Source organism: Acomys minous (assembly GCF_964271855.1).
Source record: "Acomys minous genome assembly, chromosome: 1".
Taxonomy (NCBI): Eukaryota; Metazoa; Chordata; class Mammalia; order Rodentia; family Muridae; genus Acomys; species Acomys minous.
In genome coordinates this window covers 181,588,971-181,612,563 of record NC_140483.1, presented here as the reverse complement: position 1 = coordinate 181,612,563, position 23,593 = coordinate 181,588,971, and positions in this window count along the sequence as shown.

Here is a 23,593-nt window from a genome sequence, read left to right as displayed (position 1 = left end):
TCATAAAGACTCATAGATTTCAAGAAAGACCAAAGAAATGTGCTGGGCACCTGAAGTCTAACTTGTGCATATATGATGCTGCAAAAATATATCTAACTGGGATTGCTTGATTAATATCATTAAATCATGAAAAGACATTATCAATCCAGTTATCAGGATATGAATATCACTGCATGCAAGTCACAAGAGAGTTCTATAAATGGAAGTATTCTAACATATTTAAAACATTAATTCTAAAGAATAGAATGTTTTGACAGGGCTCGGATCTCCCACAGGCAAAGCTCTAGAGAAATTTTCTTTCAAAGTAGAAAACTATTATCCTGTCTCAGCATCCTAGTATGAATGACAAATTTTTTGTCATGTCAAATGATTAAAAAATAAATATGGAAAGGAAAGAAGCAGTCTGGCTGCTCCATGTGACGACTCTAATCACAAGGAGCTAAGGTCAGGAAGACAGAAGGAAGGAATGTCCTACTTTATGCTGAAATGCTTTATTCCACTATAATTTTGAAATTTTACCAAAATAGACTACTCCTTCATGAAAAATGATTTTTTCCCACCTGACAATTATTGGGTTCTTGATCTGATCACAAGGTATCCAGAGTTATTGAGGTACTTTATAAAGACATTAAAGAAATACAAGGCTCCAGTGTTCTGAGCAACATTTTTATTTCGCTGTTAAAAGCAGATTAACTTGGATACGAAGTTACAAATACATGAAAGAAACACACTCAATATTCTCATTCACAGTACTGCTTATTGCACAATTACTCTGCTCCACAAAGCTTCCAGAATAAGATTGTGCATTAAATTCTAAAGAAGAACCAAATATATTAACATCCTAGAAAACTTCCTGGGTCTTGCTTCCGTTCTCCCCTCACATATTCCTCACTGATATTGGTACAATATCCTACTACGCAGAGAGGCATAAATTACTCACAGCTCCACTTACAAAAGACACATTCACACACATAAAGTGCTTGAATATTAAAGTTAAATGTTATCTATTAATTTCAAGTACTTCATTCAAAGTTGAATAAACAAATACTATATATATTATTACATTTATTGAAAAAAAAACCCTAACCTAGAGGTAGCCAGAAAGTTTTCTGTGAATGCATATAGAACCCTCAACATGGGACCCTATATGACAATTTTAAAAGCAACTAACCATAAGTGTGTCAAATCCTCTAGGTGCACACTGGGATCTTTATTTTGATTTGTTAAGGCAAATGAAAAAATGCCAGAAGGTCTTGAGAGAAGGAAAAGGGATGTTATTATTACCAAGAGCTAATCAAAAGAAGCAAATCCCTGGTCAAATAAACTTAACTTGAGGAGCATTGTTCTTTAATTAGCATTATTATATATCGTTTTTGCTTTTTAGATATCTGGAGAACAGAGAAAATTAAATACACGGGGCTGTGAACAAATAATCACTATGCTGAAATACATAAATTCATATCTCCCATTTTAATATCTTTCAGAATGGATTTCCTTAACCTTTGGTGATTCTATTTGCAAAAGCCAAACAACAAGCTTTGATATTATTGAAAGATGGCAAATATAATAAAAAAGGTGACTATGGTAATTTTGGAAGGTGAACAACGTTCAACTTACAATCTCGGGTGAATAAATGGTAATGACTTTCAAATGCTGTTCAAAAGTATCAGAATGTTGCTAACTTTGTGAATCACTACTAAGGAGCCAAAATACTTGAAAATATCCTTAGAGAAGTTTTATATTTTAAAAAAAGTGAAAGGGGAAATGGAAACCATTATTAGAAACTGTAGAACCACATACTTTCAAGGAAATATACTTTTTAAGATTAAAAATGATGATACTAAGCCGGGTGTGGTGGCGCACGCCTTTAATGCCAGCACTTGGGAGGCAGAGGCAGGTGGATCGCTGTGAGTTTGAGGTTAACCTGGTCTACAAAGTGAGTCCAGGGTGGCCAAGGCTACACAGAGAAACCCTGTCTCGAAAAAACAAAACAAAACAAAACAACAACAACAAAAAAATGATGATACTAATAACCAACAATCCTAATTCTATATGTTGCCAGGCACCATAACAAGTGATTTGATTTATTTCTGGTATTCCCTTTGACATTTAAGTGCTGAGTCATGAATGACACAACTTAAGAGACAGCTGATAGAGATAGCGTAAGAGATGGAGGCTTTATTTCAGCTTGTGTTATCAGAGACTTCAGCTACAAATAAGTAGCTCCATCTCTCTGGGCTTGAGGTTGGAAACACAGAAACTGGAGGACCTGGGACAGAGGAGGCTTCTCCAACAAGCTCAGCTAAGAGGCAAAAAGAGAAGTGAATCAGCCAGAAGAAAACTTCCACCCCAGATCACAGGTAAAGATAGTCAGGAACATTGTTCAGCCATCTAGGTTCCAAGTCTTCAGACTCTTCCCACAACTTCTCAGTTAGGTATAGAGAGATAAGTGGGTTAATGTGGTAAAATCGGAGGCTTTATGATTTTCTCAGCTGTCAAGCTGTCCACAAGGTCTGTGAGGAACACTTCAGATTCAAATCAGATTTCCGTTACAGAGATGAGCAAAGTGATGGCTAGAGATAACACCTTCCTGATTAGATTCACATAACAGAGTTTGTAAGAGTTTTTAAAAACAAAACAAAACAAAACAAAAAAACAATGACCTTAATTATGATGCACTTTTGAGTCCTCAGACTTTGTTTTTTTTAGTAAGAATTAATTTAAATACTAAGTCAAATAAATGATAATAACACACAATATAACACATGCTTTTAAACTTCATGGCACTTTAATGTGCAGACATGATTAGGTTTGATGTTAGAAAATAGTAAGACTGATAAAAGCAATTTGTTTCAACCAATCTAAAATGCTTATTTTATAGCCAAGGGATAAAAAATTTAATTATTACATGTGATTCATGGATCACTAGAATCAAGTAGTTGATATCCAAGTATACTTATTATTCACAAATCCATATTATTCTCTTATTGCAAAGGCCCATGTTATATTACCTAAAATTGTGATTTTAATTTGTTTTCCCATCAAAAATCATAGCTAAGAATTACGGGATATCTCCTAACAGTGATTGAGGATAGTTAATGAGGAAAATGAGTAGGCCAAATAAAATACTTTCATTGTTCATCCATATTGTTAGGGTCCAGAGGAATCTGCACAAGACACTCAGACACCAACCTCAGATACGGATGATTTATTGAACACAACACCCCAAGATTGGCCATGGTCAGGGACACAGCATGGGCTTAGGACACAGTGATACTGATCTGTTTTTTAGGGCAGTCTTTTTTTATAGGAAAACTATGTACAGAATACAAGGGGAAGAGTCAGTAACGCATAGTATTACATTTTGGCCAATTAGGCAGAGTATTATCAGCTTACTTTTAACCTGATTGGTCTCAAGTGAGATCAGCAAGGCGGTGGTTAGCTCCAACTCAAGTTATTTTTGTTAACTAGGTAAGCAGTTTTAGCTAACCTTGAAGGTGTACCTGGCAGTTGGGGCCAGCTCTGCTTATGGTTGGGGAATTTCTAGGAACAAGGCTACAGAGTTTCTCACTGAACACAAACAAGGTTGATGGCCAATTTGAACTTGTACAGAAAAACTTCTATATCAGCAGTGAGCTAAGATGGTGTGGCTGGCGCACATGAAGCATGAATGGCTATAGTTATGCATAAAGGAACACGCTGGAGTGCATACATTCATTCCACTATACTTACCATATGTGTTATTTGTACTTGGAGAAAGATGGTGCTTGGAATGATAGAAAAACTCTCAAAGAATGCCAAATACTACAAAGTACCTCAAAACAGAGTTCCCATATTTATAAATATAAAATTAAACATGGAAATGTAAACAGTTATAAATTTTGTATCAAGAAATGCTATAGTGGAGAAACTGATACAAAAGGAGTAATGATTAGAGAGAGGTGACCACAGTAGTAGGATAGTGTAAAAAAAAAAAATTGGTTTTGCTAAAACTAAAAACCCAGAAAGCATCCTGGAAAATAATACCAATTCTGTACATTATAAACAGATAATACAGCTAGAGTAGAAGACTGAAAAAAATCAGCCATAAGTGGTGGAGACGGAGACAGGTCTGATGGATTGGGGGAATTACTTGACTTGCAAAGATTTTACTGCAGAGTTGAGTGGTTACTTCACAGGCAGGGTAGTCTAATGGTTAATTGGAAGGATGGTTGCTTCATGAAGAAAGGAAATAGATAGAGGAATTTTAATTCAGCAACATCTTTGCTCTCATCACTTTCAAAGATCTAGGACTATGCGATCCAGATGGAATGGAGAAATTCCCTTAGTACACACATTTAATCCCAAAAAAACAAGGTAAAGCTAGTTTGGTGGATGAAAGCACCCATCTTAGAAGGTGATATCTAATTGAAAGGCAGACAAAGTAATGAATGAGAGAAAGATTTGACAGAATAGGATATGCCCAACTGTTACAAGAACAGCGGAGTACAGCGGAGTAAATAGAAGAGACTTAAGGGATAGCAGCTCAGGGGGAGGATGCAGTTTTGCTGGAAGAGTTTAACCGAGACAGGTTGAAGAGAGCATCAGCTAGATACTGGTGAAGAGAGAAGGAGCCAGAAAATGAGAAGGAACCAGAAGATTAGAACAGATCACCAGAGTTAGGTTGATACCAAGCAGAGCAAATCAGTGAATACCTGGCAGAATCTGGGAGCAGCCAGCTTGAATCAGTCAGCATTGAGAGGAGTTTGAACTAGAACAACTGAGTTAACCCAGCCAGCCAGAATTCAGAAGGAGCTAGAGAGGGCTTATTCAGCAGTAAGTCTCACAGGTTGAAAACATTCTAGGCTTATATTAGATTGTACGGAGGCTAGAAGTTTCTAGGACGAGCCTTAGGTTAACAGACTGAGGCGGTAAGCCTCCAAGAGGACAATTACATCAGGTTTAAGAGTGAAAGTCACTTTTATAGAAATGCATGATAAAGGCAATGTATTATAAAATGTTAAGCCTATTGTATGGCAAATTTAACTCACGTCCCTGCTTATATCTTGTCTGCTGATTGATGTGTGATAAATCTCCACATAACTATATTTCCATGTAAATGGACTGTCTTTTACTAAAAGTAAATACAAAGTGTCAAAATATAGCCACCTGACAGAGGACGATTGAAATTTGATCATTATGTGCACTGTCGAAGGATACTATACAAATGTGTATAATCTGGGTTTCCAATCTTTTATTTTTTGTTATCTTAATATAATTGTATCATTTTCCACTCTTATTCCAACCTTTAAACACTGCTATATATGCCTCTTTGCTTTCTTTACAATTTATTATCTCTTTATTCTTTAATTGTTGCTATATACATATATTTATATGTATATTGTTGAATACATAAGTATAACTTGAATATTGCAAATGTTATTATATGTATGTTGTCAGAACACACTATATGGTATTGGTAACTAATAGGTATGCTTTTCCTTAGGAGAGGTTATTTCTCATGCCCTCCACACTCCTCAGTTGCCTGTAATTATTTGGGTAGGGTTGAAGCAATCCGGGCTTTCCTTTGCCCATGTTAGAATACCTATTGCTACCATTTTTCAGTTTATGTTACGTTGTCCTATTACTGACACTTCCTGGGAATAGCTTTTGACATTCCCAGGAGACACAATCTCAAAGCAAATACGTGTTTCTCTGGTTCTTATAATCTTTCTGTTACCTCTTCTAGAATGATCCAAGAGTAAATGAGTTTTATTTATTTTAGATGTGTCTTTATCAGTGGGCTCCATAACACTGTATCTTGACTATTTTTTTTTAATTGTCTCTGTTGCAAAGAGAAGTTTCCTTGGTGACGGTTGTGTTCTACAATTATCAGTGGATCTAAAGACATATATGTAGAATATAGTTAGAGAACATAGTATGGTAGTTTCATAAAGTGGTGGCTGTAAGTTCTTCTGCACGATTCATAGCTTCACAGGCCCTAGGAAGTTAGTCAGGGCTGTTAGTCAACAGCTCCTAAACATTACAGACATTACTATTTTCCTTTGTTGCCTCTCACAGGTAGAAACTAAATTCCTTAAATTAAAAAAATACTAACTTTTACTGTCTCTTACACACATTAAAGCATATTTCCAATATTCATAAATGCATAATAAAAATTTCAAACACACTTAAGCTCATGTACTATGATTATATGTTTAATTAAAAGTATATAAATATCTCATAAAATTCTAGGTAGTTAGGTTAGAATAAATATAAGGTAAGAATGATTATATTATGACCATCCTTAAATACTCATAAGTGGTAGTCAAAGATAGACTTCTAATTTTATTAGAGATTTATATTATATTTGAAAACTGCATAACATGTTGGTTCATTAGCAAATGCATGCAACAGAAGTCTAGACTCCTGATGACAGCATTATATCAGATGATGTTTGTGCTATTTCTTTTTTTAATTAATTAATTATTTTCCATAGACATTTAATTTATTACACATGCATATAGCAAACTACATACAGCAGGGAGAACCATGTGACAATCATGAGTTCTATAAATGTTACATCCATAGTGATTTGGCTATTTGTATTTGTCAAACTTGAAGTAAACATCTTTCCTGTCTTATTGGGTCGAAATTTCTGAATGAAATTCAGTATCTATCATATCTCATCTCTATTACCTTAACTCCTTTATCTTGATCTAAAAAGATCTTATACCCTAACCAACTAAACATGATTGTAAAACTATACTATCTGTTCTTCAACACCCCTCAGAGACTAGAGAAGGAATAAGACTTAAATTCCTGAGTGAACCAGCAGTGTAGATTAGCAGCTTCCAAAGTGAACAAAATGACTGAGACAGTTTACTGCCTGAACAGTCACTCAAAACTCTATAATGTTGGAGCCTCATCTTCGTCCTTCTGGCCCAAAGTCTCTCCAGACTTATTCACAAGGCAGGAACTATTGAGGACTTGCTTACCCTGTCTTCGCAGGGTACAGCCATCAACTCTGCCTGCATCAGCTGCCCATTTTTAGGCAGAATTCTGTTTGTGACAGGAACAAGGACATTTTGCCCCACAAAGGAGTTAGACTACTATATACACTGACAGGAGAAATGAATCTTCTCCCTACTGGTAACAAAGTGCATTTTCAAAGATTATTAAACAAAAAATAAACACTAACATGAAAAAACTAACAAAGAACAGAGAACAAGTTCAGAAAATAATATGTAGTACCAGTGACTAAGAACACAAACTAAAATCAGAAAAATTCAAGTAAGTGAGTTGAATGTAACCTTTCTTAACAGTTGGATATAAATATTTTTTATTTAACATGATCAGAAGTTTCTCATTATATCTACACTTAACATTGGTGCCTATGTGAGATAGAAAGGTGGTAACTCACAATGGGTTTGGGATTCATAGGAATTTTTTAATCTCTTGTAGTTCAAAAGTATTCAGCCACTGTATGCTTTTTTTTTTTCTCAAGGCCAATATCTTTTTCTTTTGAGGCCTATATGTCAGGATTTCTGTTTTCCTGCATTTCGCTGCTCATGTCCATGTATTTTATCCAATGGCCTACCAATGATAAAATTTAAACACTTTCTAATCATCATATATTGAATAGAAAAATGGAAGCATAATCTACTAACTCTTTATCTTCCTCTTACATTTTTCTCACAGAAATTTAGCAAAATATTAGTGAAGAGGATAATGACAAGATGAATACATTCAAAAGCTACTGAAAACACAACCATGATGTGTTTCCTTTAATAAAGTCACCAACACTTTCAGAACAAAAGGTTAATGTACCATAGAGAGTATACTAATTATAAATTTTTAACTTTGATAGTCGAAAGAAAAATTTACTATGTTTTTCTGGCATAGAATATATCTAAATGAGGAACTCCAAATCAACATAATCTGCATTACCTTTAATTATATACAGTTGATTAGGATATTTTGTTTAAAAATTATTGTCACTCATCATCTAGCTTTAAGAAAAAAATAATAGCAATGTCTAATATCCAGTTATTTTAAGTATTTAATGGCATTGTATTAGTGTTTTCAAGATAGTACAAGAATTACCAATAAAAATGGTTCTGATGTAAAAAAGATATTGATGGAAATTCTGACAAAAATCCTTTGATAATTTTGTAGCCCATGTCTGCCACTGTGACAAAAATACCTGAGAAAATGAGCTTAAAAGATGATTAATATTGCCACATTGTTTCCATTTGCTCAGTTGGCTCCTGACTTGGGTACAAAAAAACATCATGGTAGTAGGTTAGAGCAGAGTCCAGGACAACCTCTCATTTCATGCTAGCTTAGAATTAGGACACAAAGAGGAAGGGGAAAAATCATGTCCTTTAAATCACAAAGCCTATCACCTTTGTGATATCACTTATGGCCTATCTTCTATTTTCCACTTCCTCAAAATAGCCTAAGTATATGAATCAGTGAAAGGATTAGTCCATGGATGGTGATAGCATTCTCATGGTATAACCATCTCTCAAGAAGATGGTCACCTCTAGCTCTAACTTTAAAAACATGAGCCTGGAAGAATGAACTTTATTATCAATCCATAAGCAGTTTTCCCCCCACTCAGCTTAGATTTAATCCATTCTGATTTCCAAATTGACCATGTCTGTAACTAAGGGCCCAATATTTGAAGTTTTTTTCTTTCATTAATAGGTGTTTTAGTGTGTAATCAACACTACGCATTTTTCTTAAGGCAAATTTACCTGTAATCTCATGTGGTCCCATGTGAACTTTATAAATGTATTAATATATTTCTGTAAAAAAAAATTCCAGTAATAATGAAGTAATGGATAATTTGGTACCTTTATTCAGAAAAATATCCAAAAGATTTGGTCAAGAGACAGTTATCAACACTAGGATGCATAAGGTAGAAGTGTCTTTGCACATTGCATGCTTCTAATAACAAAACATCTAAAATCTGTTATAACCAATAAACTTAACAGTATCAAGATAAAAATCAATATATAAAAATCAGTTCCATGTCTGTCTGCTGACAATGAATTATCTGCATACAATTTTTGAAAACAACCTCATTTATCATATTAATCATGAATAAAAGCATAGAAATAAGCTTAACAAAATAGATGACAGGTTGTTTTGCTAAAAGCCTACCAAATATTGATAAGCTTGAGTCTAAGATGGAAAAAGATGTGTTCATGAATTAGAGGAATTGGCAATGCTAAAAATATCCTTGTACTATTCAAAATTAGTTAGAGACTTACTGAAATTTCTGTCTATTAAGTTATTGATGACAATATTTCCAGTGTGTGTACAAAAGAAAATACCAAGATTAATTTTCCAGGAAATTTGAATGAGAACAAGTTTATGAAGATGTAGATTTGAGTTGATCTTGATATGGAAGTTACAACATAATCTTTCATAATTTTTAAGTAAATTTCTAAAATGAAATACTAGTTTTAAAAGCTGTCAAAAGATGAACCATCACAATTTCCCTTGTAAGAATTAAAAACTCATTGAGTAGATGTAAGTCTTTGCCACAGCAATTTGCACAATGGTTCCAAGGAGATTCACATGTATCAAAGTAAGCTTGGTAAGAAGCTTTGTTCTACTTTACCTCAAAATCTCCAGTGCTGTTTTCTAATCAATATCCAATTTATAATTGGCTCATCGCAATAATCATTTTTATATAAGTAAATACATATAATAACATATCTGAAAATTTAAATTACAGCCGGTCACAGAGATGTCCAATATAGGCAGGGAATAAATAGGCTTGGGTTTCATTTGAAATTTGTTTGAAAGACACACTAAATTAATTCATATTAAAATAGATTTGCTAATATCACCATTTAATTTCTCCATTTAGCATAATAGGCATAAAATATTTTTGAAGGAAACACTTTAAAGATAAATGTTTCATCTTGCTCTATTCCTATGACAAACCACTTAAATTAAAAATAGCCTCTGTGCAAATGTCATGCCAATCAAGATACTTTCAAATATTTAAACATTTTTTTCCTGCCAGACTTCAATTTATGCATTTATGTAGGACCAATGAAACTCCTTTAAGTTACTCAGTAAGCCTAATGTAGATGTTGTTTTCACTGAGAATCACGTTGGTGAAGGAAATTTGAGATCTTTTCTTCTTAACTGAACATGTTCTTTGGCAATTTGGCACACGTGTAAAATGTGTTCTGATTGCGGTGGTGCCCATCCATCCATGTGCTCTCACATGCTTTCCATCACTTACTCCCCTCCTCTCAACACTCAAAACTTCATCTATTTCGTTATTATTTGGTGACATTTGAGTTTAATCAGGACCATCTATGTGGCTGTGAGTTTTGACTATTAATTGGTTTCTGTTAAGTACTTGTGCATTCACCAACATTTATTCATTTGTATGCCCTTTTCCTTAAACCATGTGAGTACTCACTCTGTAAATCATAAACTCAGAGATGAATCAGGGGTCTGAACATATAAAGACAACATTGGAAACTATTTTCTTCAGATAATTACTCCTTTCCTTTGGAGATCAGCACCTCTTGAGCCCATGGACCTGCCTTAAGAGACGTTACCTGTTGATATCAGTCTAACCCTGGCAGGAAACCTTTTATACACACTAGACTTAGTTTTTTTAAATGTCTTCTCCTTCAAATTCATAGCTTTATCCTTTGTTCACCATGTCTCATTTTTTATTTATTCTTGTGGTCCCGAAGTATAACTAAGAAGTTAGTAGACATCTTGATTCCTCGATGTTTGCAGTTTCTAAAAGACTCGCACAGTATATATTTTCTATGTCCACAATCCAATCTCCTGATGATATCTTCTATGTAGCACGTTCATAATACTTTCTATATAAATTGTTTCCTGGTTTCCTATGAATTTTCAACGTACTGGTATAATTGTGTGTGTGTGTGTGTGTGTGTGTGTGTGTGTGTGTGTGTGTCAAGTGCAGCCGTATGAGAGGTCAAAATGAACTATATGCCTGTCACTGCCAGTCTTATCAAGGGCAATGACAAAAAGTACTTCTTCCTACTTCGAGATAGAAGGACACTTATAGTTTTGTTTGTTGTTGTTGGTGGTGGTTTTTTTTTTTTTTGGTTGTTGGTTGGTTTTGGTTTTGGTGTTTGTTTGTTTGTTTGTTTGTTTTTAAGAAACATGGAACAGTTTGCCAACTTAGTGCTTCATCAGACTGTGGAGGGCATTCATGTGGGCTAAAAGTAGGATGATATTCCTCAAGGAATTTTTGTGGTCAGAGGAGTAATAGACTTGGAAAGGGAGAGTGACCCACCACTCCAGCTAGTGTCTATTAAAGAGATCTTACAACAGTGGGTAGAAGAGCCGACCAGACTGGAGGCACAGAAGCCCTTAAAGACCAGGGCCTGTCCAGTCCATGAGAAGAGAGTCTGGATGAATGCTGAGTCCCTCTCTAAAAGACTGATGCTCTGGTGAGCAAGGGCCATCACCTGGCCACCTCACGCATCTGACCAGATCGCCAAATTGAAAAGTGGTCTTTCTCAAATGCTGACATGAAGAAATAATGAGATTTTGTTTTTGTTTTTGTTTTTTTTTTAACAAAACTATTCATTGTGGAGAAAAGAAAAAAATAGAAACAAAAAGTGGTAGGAAACAAAAGCTCACAAAAATAGATTAAAATATACTGGTAAAATGAGAGTAACCCAAAATTTTCAAAAAAACAGAAAGAACCAAACTTACAAATAGTACTATTGACTCCATTTGGAGTTGGCTAACGACACCTGAGCATGGGGCCTGCTCTTAAGTTGGGTTGATATACTCAGTGATGACTCTATTGTAGAAAGGTGATTTTTCCCTTTTCCAGTGAGAATCAATTGCAGTTAGCTTTCTAAATGTTTTCATTTCCCGTTCTTTGTTCTGGGACCTTCTTTGGCTTCAACCTCTGAAGATATTATGCATGCTACCACAGTTTCTGTGAGCCCATGCATATATCAATCCTGTTGTGTCTGGAAAATATTACCTTGGTGTCTTCTATCACCTCTGGTTCTTTCCCCATAGAAACCTGACCCTTGAGGAGAGGGTTTAAATGAAGACATCTCATTCAAGACTGAGTTCTCCAAAGTCTTTCATTCTCTGGACGTTGTTCAGTTGTGGGCCTCTGTTTTAGATCCTGTGTACTATAACGTTCTCATCCACTGAAAAAAGAAAACAGCTACCTCCTCTGATGATTGCTGACTGATCTATGAGCAAAGAAGCACGTGATTAAGACTCATTTATTGCTACATTCCTTTAACACAATAATAGGTTAGATTTCTCCTTAGATCAATGATCTCTCTACTCTCAGGTACTTGGCCACATTAGAAGTTACAGGTATTGGTTCTATCTCATGGAGTGGCCTTTAATCTTACTAAAAATTATTCTTGTTGTCCAGTTCTTATGAATATAGGTGTTAATACTTATTCACTGACTTTGTTTCACAAAAATTGCCTCAATGAATTCAGTTAATACCATGAGATTTTTGAAATAGTGACATTTTTATAGGTGTAACCAACTAGATTCTGATTTAATTTAAGGCCCACTCTGCATAAGGAAAAAACCACATGCCTGATACAGTAAATATAGCCCCAAATCCTAAATGCTATCAAAGGAGTGATTATTATATTGATTATTATACTGTTATGCTAGATGGATATACTATCAAACTAGACCCTAAATTACTAATTAATATTTTTATGTTGGTAGTGGTAGAGTGTGTGTGAAACTTCCTTTCTTTTGGTTTTGTGGATGTGGGGTTACTTATTTCCTTTGTTTCCCTGGGTAAAGTTGCCCTCCTTGAGTCGGAGTTTTCCTTCTAGTACCATCTATCTGTAGGGCTGGAACTGTGGCTGGGTACTGTTTAAACTTGCCTTTTTAAAGGAATATCTTGTTTTTTCCATTCATGGTTATTGAAAGTTTTGCTGGGTATAGTAGTCTGTGTTGGCATCTGTGTCCAGGCCCTTCTGGTATTCATAGTCTCTGTTGGGAAGTCAGGTGTAATTCTGATAGGTTTGTCTTTGTATGTGACTTGGACTTCTTCTCTGGCAACTTTTAATATTCTTTCTTTGTTCTGTACATGCACTGTTTTGATTATTATATGGCAGGGTGCTTTTCTTTTCTGGTCCAATCTATTTGGAGTTCGGTAGGCTTCTTTTATATTTATGGACATTTTTTTCTTTATGTTGGGAAAGTTTTCATCTATGATATTATTGAAAATATTTTCTGGGCCTTGGAGCTGGGAGTCTTTTTTGCATTTAAAAGGTTTGTTTGTTTGTTTGTTTGTTTGTTTTGGCTGTTGGTTCATTCATTCATATATTCTATCCCTGAGATTCTTTCTTCCATCTATTTTATTCTGTACTTGACGCTTATGTCCGTAGATTATTTCCTCTTCCCTAGATTTTAAATTTCTAGGCTTTTCTCAGAATGATTTCTTCATTGCTTCTATCTCCATTTTTAAGGTCTTGAATCTTTATATTCATTTCCCAATCCTGTTTGATTGTAGTGTCTTGTCTTTCACTAATTTTTTTAATCAACTTGTTCATTTTTCATCTCTTTGTGTATTCCTGTTCTAGTTTTGAGAGATTTATTTTCCCTCTTTAAGCCCTCTATCATTTTCATAACTTCAGATTTGAAGTCTTTCTCTTGTGCATCAGATGTGATATTATCTCCAGGGCTTGTTGTGGTGATGGGAGAGTTGATTTCTGGGTGTATCAAATAGTCTTGGCAGTTGTTGCTTGTGTCCTTACTCTAACCTCTTCCCATTGTGATGTTTATGATGTTACCTGGTTTAGTGGTCTCTGATGGTCAGACAGTTTGGGGATAGGTATAGACAATGGGGATTCGGTCTCAAACCCTATTTACTTCTGCTGAGATCACTGTGTCTTTGGCTTCCTGTTTAATACCCAGGAACCCCTGTTTGTTCACTGTCTCTGTTGGCTCCCTGATTATGAAACAGGTAAGCTGGGGAGCAAGCAGAAAGATAACAGAGCAGAGAGCTGGTCTAGTGAGCCTGCTTGTCTCTAGAGGTCGTAGGGCAATGTGCAACCCTGGTGCCTTAGCAGCTTACAGCTCTCTATGGGCCCCAAAGGTTAGAAATTGCACTCCTACCAGGCCTGTGGCCATCAGTCCCTGTCACATGCCTGTGCCTACCAGTACCAGGGAAATTACTGTGGGTTGGCCTGAGGACCTGAGGTCAGATCCACTTATTTTCTTGATGTGTTGTCTCTAGTTGGTCAGCAACTGCAGATGCTGGAGTTTCAGTAGCATACAGCTCTCTCTGTTCCATGGAGGTCAGAAATTGCTCTTCTGCTAGGCATCCTGTGGCTAGACCTTAGAGTGAGTGACTGTGAGTGCAGGGACACAGTGGCTTTTCTGTGGGTTTGCTTGGAGGCCTGAGGCAAGACCTACCTGTGCTTCTCAGAGTTTGCACCCCTCTCACATGGGGATCAACAGCACTGGTGTTTTGTATTTCTCAGTTTGGTCCTTAGGTTACTGTTCAGTCACTGCTGTCCTGCTGATCAAACAAGATATGTGTTTGGCTCCACCATCTTTGATCCCCCCTTTTATGTCAAATTTTAAGGACTCCCTTTAATGGCTTCTTTTCTAGATTGTATCTTTTTTTTTTCAGGGTGGTGTCACAAAAGCATTCAGTGTCACTTACTCTCAGTTATGAGTCTGCAGTCACCAAAACCACAGCAAAAGAAGCTTCCTTCCACATAATCCCAGGTCACATCATTGATCTTGGACTCCCACATGGCCTCCAGCAGCATCAAGAACCATGGAGGTCCTTCGAGGAAGCCTAATCCAAACAATGGACCTTTTTCCACATCAGACATCCTGCCTTTGCACAGACGCATGGCAGTTGTGAGACTGGGCAATGTATTCTGGGGGAAAACTGTATGAGTTCCAGTCGGCTGCATACCAGCCTCCAAGCCTACTAGGCAATGATTTGCTACAAGTTGCTCTGTTTTGCCATCTTTCTCATCTCTCCATGCCACATTTATTCATTATAATGGCAATGCTAACTTCTGTGTGTGACATATACCAAAAAGTTTTACATGCAAATACTTATTGCAATGAGTCATTAGTCTGGTTCAAGTTTTCTGGTTTCTAAAGTACCACAAATACTAAACTACCACTGATACTTTTCTCAGATATCCTGATCTTGCCCAGAATCAGGCTGGTCTTGCAGTTTGGCAGACAATTTGGGGGCAGTACTCAGGAAAGCTCCAGGCTGCTTTACATCCCTCTACACTCAGTTCCATGGGTAGCATCATCAACTACAATGTTTTCAGTTCATGGGAAACACTTGAGGCCCCCATGCTTCCTGCTCCAGCACAGTGAGCATCTCCATCTTCATCAGGTGCTCCAGAGTCACTGGCAAGGGTATCCCAGTGGATAGAGAGGGTCATCACCACTCAGCAAGGACAACCCTTTGTTCACTACACTTTGTTGCCATTGTATAATTCAAATGCTGATTTCTGTATCCCCCATATCTGTTTGCAAACCTTGTTCTGAGAAATTCTTTTTCAAATGTTGTGTAAATTCTGTTCCCCAATTGTCCCCTTGCATGCCAGCAAAGCATCTTATAGCCAGTCACTGAGCATGGGAGAGTGTAGGGCTGAACTCCCTGCCATGTAGTGGAGGAGGAGTTAGATGGATACATCAGGGTATTCAGACACAGGCAGAGGTGCAGAAGAGATAAAGAAGATTCAACTGGAGCAAAAAATGAACTACAAGGCAAGTAACTTTGGGATTTTTGCAAATATTGAGTCAGAATAACATAGAGGGTTAAGGGCAGACTTACACTTCTCAAGAGTGGGTTGTCAAGCTTTCTAAACAAATATAAGAGAGTCTCAGTTATTTGTGTGATAACCAGCTTGAGAAAGAAACTAAAAGAAACAAAAACGGTTTCATAAAAGTAGCCATAACAAACTGAATACCGAGTTGGGGCAGAATTTATAGTAATATAGCAAGAACATATGTACAAACTACAGATCAGTTTGTTAGTTCATTTTAAAAAGATAGTAATGGCATTTCTAAGACAGGAGCTCAGGGATTCCTGTTTAGACAGACCCTCTGCACAGCAGCAAGAAAAACAGAAACTGATACATAAGAGCCTATACAGGCATCTCTTTTAGCCCTTGCTAAGAAAGAAAAGAAAGGACTCTTTAGTGCTAACAATCTTCCCAAAACCAGACTCTCATACCCAAGACAGGATGCTAAGTCCCTTTGAGAACGTGGTCTTGCTGGCCTGATTCTTGCAGGGAAGAGAAGCAAACACCTTGGGACCCAGTAACTTTCTAGAGAGGGTTAAGAATTAGTATCTGGTGAGGAAGGCAGAAGAAAAGTGTGTCCGTGGAAGAAGGAGGCAGAGATAGACTGGAAAGCCTCAAGCATCTGAGCTGGTAAGGTCTAGAAGGGAAGCTGGGTCTAAGAAAATAAAGTCCTTTAAGGAAAAGGGTTTGAGATTAAAGAAAATGGAAGCAGACACAATGATAGAGTTTTTCTGCATTCCACTGAGTTTATTTCTCCTAACATACTAGTAATTTTTTTTCAGTGAAGGTTTCAGTTTTGTGTATCCTTTTTGGGAGAGAACAGAATAAGACAGAATTGGGGAAAGAAGAGACAGAGAAATTAGATGCTAAACTAAATGCCATAGAACAGAGGTTAGAGGAATCTTTGAATCAAAATAAGGAATCTTTAGAGAGAAATCCAATCTGGAACTTAAAGATAACATCAAAAGAGGTTGTTCCAGATAAGAAAAGTCCACAGAGGCTTGAAGAAGTTGCAAAATGGCAGCCCATTGAGATGCTGGACAAAAAACCTTTGGATATAGGCCAACATGGTCAGCCTGGTTATTATATGTGTGATGTCAAGGTTCAATGACTACATGTAGGTCTATATGCTAAAATAGAAATACAGATTCTCTTTGGTGTTTTCTTGGAACAAAATTATACTGTGACTAGTGTGCTCCAAGTTTTAGATTAGAGACCTCAAATATAAGCACCATGCCATAGGTCCATACCCAAATTTACAATGTGTTTTTTCCTTAAATCCTGGAGAGAATGATTCTAAGGTTGCACATTTGTTAGAGATAGTGACTGTCTTGGAGATGGTGCCTCAGCATATATAGCCACTGGAATACAACAACTTTTTAGATATTATGACAGGAAACCTGCTACAGATATAATTTATAATTTGTAGATAAAACAATTATGAAAAGAACTAACAATAATTTTTAAACGGTGGTCATAAAACAAAAAAGGGAAAGTAATACCTCCATGAAATAGATTGAATAGTGATTTCAAAATTGTCAGATAAGACAAGCAGCAAACCTGCTAACATACAGTTGATTTTCAAAAAGGACTGCTTAATTAGATCAGCATATAAAGGAAGTAATATCCAATGGACAGGTAATGTGTTGTGTTGGAGAGAAGAATATGCTTTTGTCTCAACAGGAGACAAAAAGTTATGCATTCCATCTAACATGATGGAAATTAGATTCGACACCGAGAGACCTCCTGAAGATCTTTGCTGCAGACAGAAAGAAAGAAATCAAGAAGACCAAACAGGACAGGTACCACGATTTGTTGATTCTCCACATGGGAACAGCTCCGAAACTGACTGAAAAAAGGAAATGTCTCCAGCCAGGATTCAGCTATGCATTGCTCATAAATCTTTGCCTGCAAAATCTTCAGAACTTACCATGCCATTCCTTTAAATGGCATATATAAAATTTGTTTTTACAGAGAATCATTTTTTGATTCTTTTCTATTATTATTTTCTAAATAATTTATTCAGATTATGTCTTGATTGTTTTCCCCACACTTGTATCTTCCCATTCTTCCCTCCCTCCCTCTTTCATCCTGCCCCTCCCCCAAGACCTCTGACAGAAGGGGACAGTTCCCATCGTCATGTTATCACAGCATATCAGGACTTACCTGGATAGCTTGCTTCCTCTTCCTCTGAGTGTCACGCGGCCTCTTCAACAAGAGGAAGTGGTCAAGTAGAAAAGACTAGAGTTCCTGTCAGAGGCAGTCCATGCTCTCCACACAACCATGGAGAATCCACTGTCCATGGGCTGGATCTGAGTAGGGGGCTCGAGGTTCACTGCATGCGTTGTCTTTGCAGGCTCCCCTGGTTCCAGATCCACCGCCTTGATGGCCTTCTTGTGGGGCTCCTGGACACCCTGGGTCCTTCCGCTCCCCACTCTTCCATACCACTCTCACCTGGAGTCCAATAGCAAGTCTCAGCATCTGTCCCAATCCCCTGCTGAGTGAAATCATCTTTAAGTGAACTCTGCTCTGTACACAGTCCATATATATATTAATGCAAGAATGTATAATACCTTTGAGAGTTAATATTTTATAGAACAAGAGGACCAGGCATCAAAAGAGACAACACAACTAGCCTAGGTGATTTTTCATGCATGACAATGTCAAAACAGGTGTCTTTATTGTCTAGCTTCACAGACTGTTCTAGTCAGAACTTCGTTTAAGCTTGGGACTTTCTCAGCATGCAGAGACGGGACAGAAAACAGTTTCAGCTAGCTTCTTAAGACTGGAGAATATCCTTCAAAAAACTGCATCCAAAGTAAGCAGGAAGCAGTTTTTAAGAACTACGCCCCTTTCCCATGGGGTGGTTGGTTCTTGGTCATTATATGGGTAACAGATGTTTGCTATTGTTTTAAAGGGATTGGTTATAGGAATGAAAAGTAAAATAGCATTTTATTGAACATTATAGAAAAGAACACTAGTGAGCCAAAAATCTTATACTGGTATATGTCTTTGCATACTGATACAGAAATAAGATTTTATTTGGTTACAACATACTAAGATAGTGTATCTATGTAATTCTTAAAACTGCAATGTTAAGTTGTAGTGCTTTTGAAAGCTGCTGTTACCAACTGTTTAGGATAAGTAAGAATTGCATATTAGCAGTCAGACAATAAAACTCATGGCTATGTTTTCTAGATTGTTAGATAAAAATAGCCAGAAACAAAAAATTCAGACAAGATTTTTAGATAATTTTTTTCAAAAACCCCAGAGACCTGCAGAGTATGGCATTTAATTACTTTATTAACTTTGATTTTTTTTTTTAACAATGAGACAGATCTGTTCCTGGCAGCAACCATATCGAACTCAAAGACCATCGAAGGCTTAATATGAGTCAAGTTAGCCACTGGTTGAGAAAATGACCTTATGTAAATTATAGACAGAATTCCATGCAAATAGAACAAAATGGATTTCTTCAATTTCTTTCATCAGTGCTTAATGGTTCTCAGTGAAAAATCTCCTTACATTTTACTTTTTCACATTTTTTAATCAGGTAGAGTTCTGGCATGATTTTTGACTTAAAAAAATAAGCCAACAAAATGAAATATTAAAAAACCTGAGGCATTAAAGGCCATACTTTCATACAGTAATTGATTGCTAATTTAAAAAAAAATAATTATAGTATTTCAGCAGTTAAATTAATATATAAATATTTAGGCTTATTGCTACTATAAATTGTGTTGCTGTTGACTTATTTTACTATTATGCTTTAGCACACAGAATTGATGCTCATTTTTGTTTTTCATTAATGGCTGACAATTTCCTCTAGGTAATTGTTTTTTTCCATGCTTTGCTGAATCTAAGATTTTCTGTACATAAGATCACTTCATTTTAAAACAAAGACAATCCAACTGCTTCCTTTCTATTGAATGCATTTGATTTTTCTTTCCGTTTTGTAATTTCTCTGAATGAGACAGCTAAGATTATGTCCAAAAGAACTCCTAAGGGTGATCCCCTTGTATTCTTATCTTAGAAGAAGTTATTTTACTCTTCCTGTGAGGTCACAAGGGATTGTCCACAAACACTGTGGTAATATGTTTGAGATGTAAAAGACCACTACATCCTCATAGACTGTTCTGTTCTCATTATCAATGACAGAGAACTCTCAATATTTTGTCCACCCCAGTTATAGTTTTACCACATTGATTCATATGGCCACAGTTTCCTCTCGTGAGTATTTGCTCCAGCTTTGACTTTGTCTACACAAATATCTGCCTATTCAGTTGTGAGGAAAAGTAATTTGCCCTTTTTTCTTATTTCTCTTATGTTTACTGTAAACTTTTTCATTATTTGGAGAAAGTGTGGCTTTCAAGTTCTTTTCAAGCATATTTTGATACTAGAAATCCCATATCCTCAACTACCTGAATGAGACATAAATTGGCAGAGATGGGCCTATAGGCATAAGTATATCAGGGTACATTTACTAAAAAGTGTTTATAACATTTGTGTATTCACTGTGATTAACTGTGTTATAAGTATGTGTGTGCTGCACATACATGGTATGCCATGGCATGTGTGTAGAGATCAAAATACAAATGATCTGAGTGTATTCTCTCCTCCCAGATTAAATAAATAAATAAAAAATAAAACAAATAATCTCTTTCATTCATGTAACTTTGTTAATTTATCCTTGTTGACTTGATAAAGTCATTGTTTTCTCCCTCTTTTTGAGATTATAATATAATCGCAAAACATCTCCTTTCTCTTTCCTCCCATACAATCTCAATGTATCACTTCCTAATCTCTTTCTAATTCATGTCCTATTTTTATTAATTGTTATGGCATGCATACATGTATAAACATATATGTTCTTAATATAACCTACTAAGTCCATATTATGCTATTTTTGTTGGTTTTTAGGGTTAACTATTTTGATTTAGACAACCAATTGATGTGTTCCATATGTTCTTTCTCATCACCTAAGGCCGTTCATAACTACAAACTGGATATGTGATTTGCAGTGAGATTTGTGTTTAACTCCTGCTAAAAAATCATATTTCATCAAATTGATATGTTATGTACCTATGGATCTAGAATGATAAATGTACTGTGAAAATTGACAATTATTTTTTAAAAAGACTTAAGATGAATCTTAACTCCAGACTTTTGGGGTTGAATAAGGAGTAAATCTCACAGAGGGCTTAACAAATGTTTAATGAATGTTATTCCACTGAGCTACATTCTGAATCTGTAAGTATTAAATGTAAATATTTATGTAGGTTAGGGGTTTAGATGTTTTTTTAAGATAAAAATAGGTGTTTTAAGTTAATAGAGGTGAGACATGGTAGATATTAATCTCCATTCAGAAATTTAGGCCCAACAATATAAGAAAGATGTTTACTTCAAGTTTGCCAAATACAAATAGCCAAATCACTACAAATGTAACATTTATGTAACTCCTGATTGCCTTATGGTTCTTCCTGCTGTATGTATTATATTACTCATGTGTAATAATATAAATGTGCATGTTTAAAAAATATAATAAAATGTTAAAAAATACATGCACACTGGCAAAAATGTGTTATATTTTTAAATTTTATGATCTGATCAGAATCCATGTGATGCCATGTGACAATAGCTCTGTCAGTCTGAACTTTGCTACAATCTAATGCTGGGTCATTGATTGATTACACTTAAAACTTCTAAACATAATGTATGTTCACTATGTGCATGTTTGCTTATTCTTCCTTAAGTACCAACAATGATCATGTTTCATTTGAAAACTCTTTCAGGCCAAGGAAACATCTCAGTAGGTGAAGTGTGAGCCTGGGTCCTGATCTGTAGCGGCCACATAAGTTACAGGCCAAGTGATGAGACTGTTATCACAGTTTTTGGTCAACAAAGATAGGCTGATTGCTGGAGTACACTGCCAGCTAAGTTAACCAGCTACTCTTAGTTTACTTGCTTTAAAAGACATAATGAGGAAAGTGATGGAAGAAGATACCAGATATTGACATTGGACTTCTACACAGATAGACTCCCATGTGAGCACCCAACTACACATATGCATAAGAGAAAATATAGAACACACGCACACACACACACACACACACACACACACACACACACACACACACAAACACACACGCGCGCGCGCAAAATCCTCTGGCCATCCAGTGAATATGCTGCAGCCCTTTCGAACAAAATTGTTAACAACTGTCCCTGAAGAGTAGTTTCTGTGACTGAAAGTAAGAGAGCGAAAAGAAAAGAAAAGAAAAGAAAAGAAAAGAAAAGAAAAGAAAAAAAAAGAAAAGAAAAGCCTCAAATCAAGGGATCACTGATAGTGGTAACTTACTTGCCCTTCTCCAAGTATAGAATTGCAAACAGTGAAGGGAATGGTTAACAAGATTCTGCCAACTTAAGCATCTATCTATGACTAGCAGGCATGTTTCTTGGATTTAGTCAACTATCATGGGCTTGCTGTCTGCAGTCACAGCTTTAATGAGTACAGGGCCCATTTATGCCTGCATGCATGCCTGTAATGATGGCGTTGCTCTTCAGGATTATATAGTTTTGCTGTTCTTGTTTTAATACCATGACTGAATCCTGAGCAAATTGATATCAGAAAGGAAAGGTTTGTTTTTTCATCTAGTTTAGAGATACCATACATCATGATAGGGAAGCAGGGGTCACTTACTTAGTACATTAATTCCATGTTTAGGAAACAAGGAAAATGATTGTTGCTCATTTTTTATATAGAATGGAACACCAGCCTGTGAAATGTACTGCCACTCAGGATGAGTCTTGCGAGCTACATTAACCTTTTTTGGAATCACCCTCAGAGACATACTTTGACTTGTATCTCCTATGTTTTTTTCAAACTCCACCATATTGTCCATCAACACTAAGCATGTGAAATGGGTATTTTTTGAAATTTGTTTTTGAATTATATGAATTAACCTCATTAACACTTGCTAATATTATTAGAACATTTTTATACTTTATAGTTAAGCATTTGACTAATATACTTAAAGTCAAAATGAAATAGAGTGGAAAAACGGAGTTTGAATTGAGGACTGCTGTGCCTCAGCAGCTGAAGGCAAGTGAGAAATGTTGAGAGTGGAAGAAAGTCTTCCAGAAGGAAAAGTGAGGCATTTGGGTAGTCAATACCAACTGGTCATCCCAGGAAACATATACACACAAATTATATAAAACAGACTGAACGTATTGTATTTATGTATTTAACAATGCACACAGACACCCACCACCGCCACCACTTCCTCCACCACTACCATCACCCACAATTCATAAAAAAAATAAAAGCAGGCCATGCATTGCGGATGGAGTAAGTTGTGGTAAATAGGAAGGCGTGGAGAGAGGAGGAGGGGAAATGATGTCAGTTTATTATAACCTCAAAAAATTTTTAAAGTACAATTATAAAAATTTAAAAAAGAAAATATTTGACTCATAGAATTTACAGTGCCAGTACTTATAATGGAAGGATTGGAAAACTAGAACAGAAACATGCCCAAAGTATTATCTTCTGCTATCAATATTTATTGATGATTTATTTACTTACTATTTGTAAAATAGCATATTCATTGAAGTTTATAAATGGACCTACTTTAATCCTTATAAATTTTATGAGAATGTGTGTTAACTTAGTTTTCTGTGAGATAAAATTTACAACTGAGTACTTGACTAATATGTATAATTCCAATCTGAAGGAGAGTGAAAGGGAAAAGTTTGGACTGAAGATACCAGAGTCTTCACAGCAGAAGCCTCAGCTGGAATCACAGCTTCCC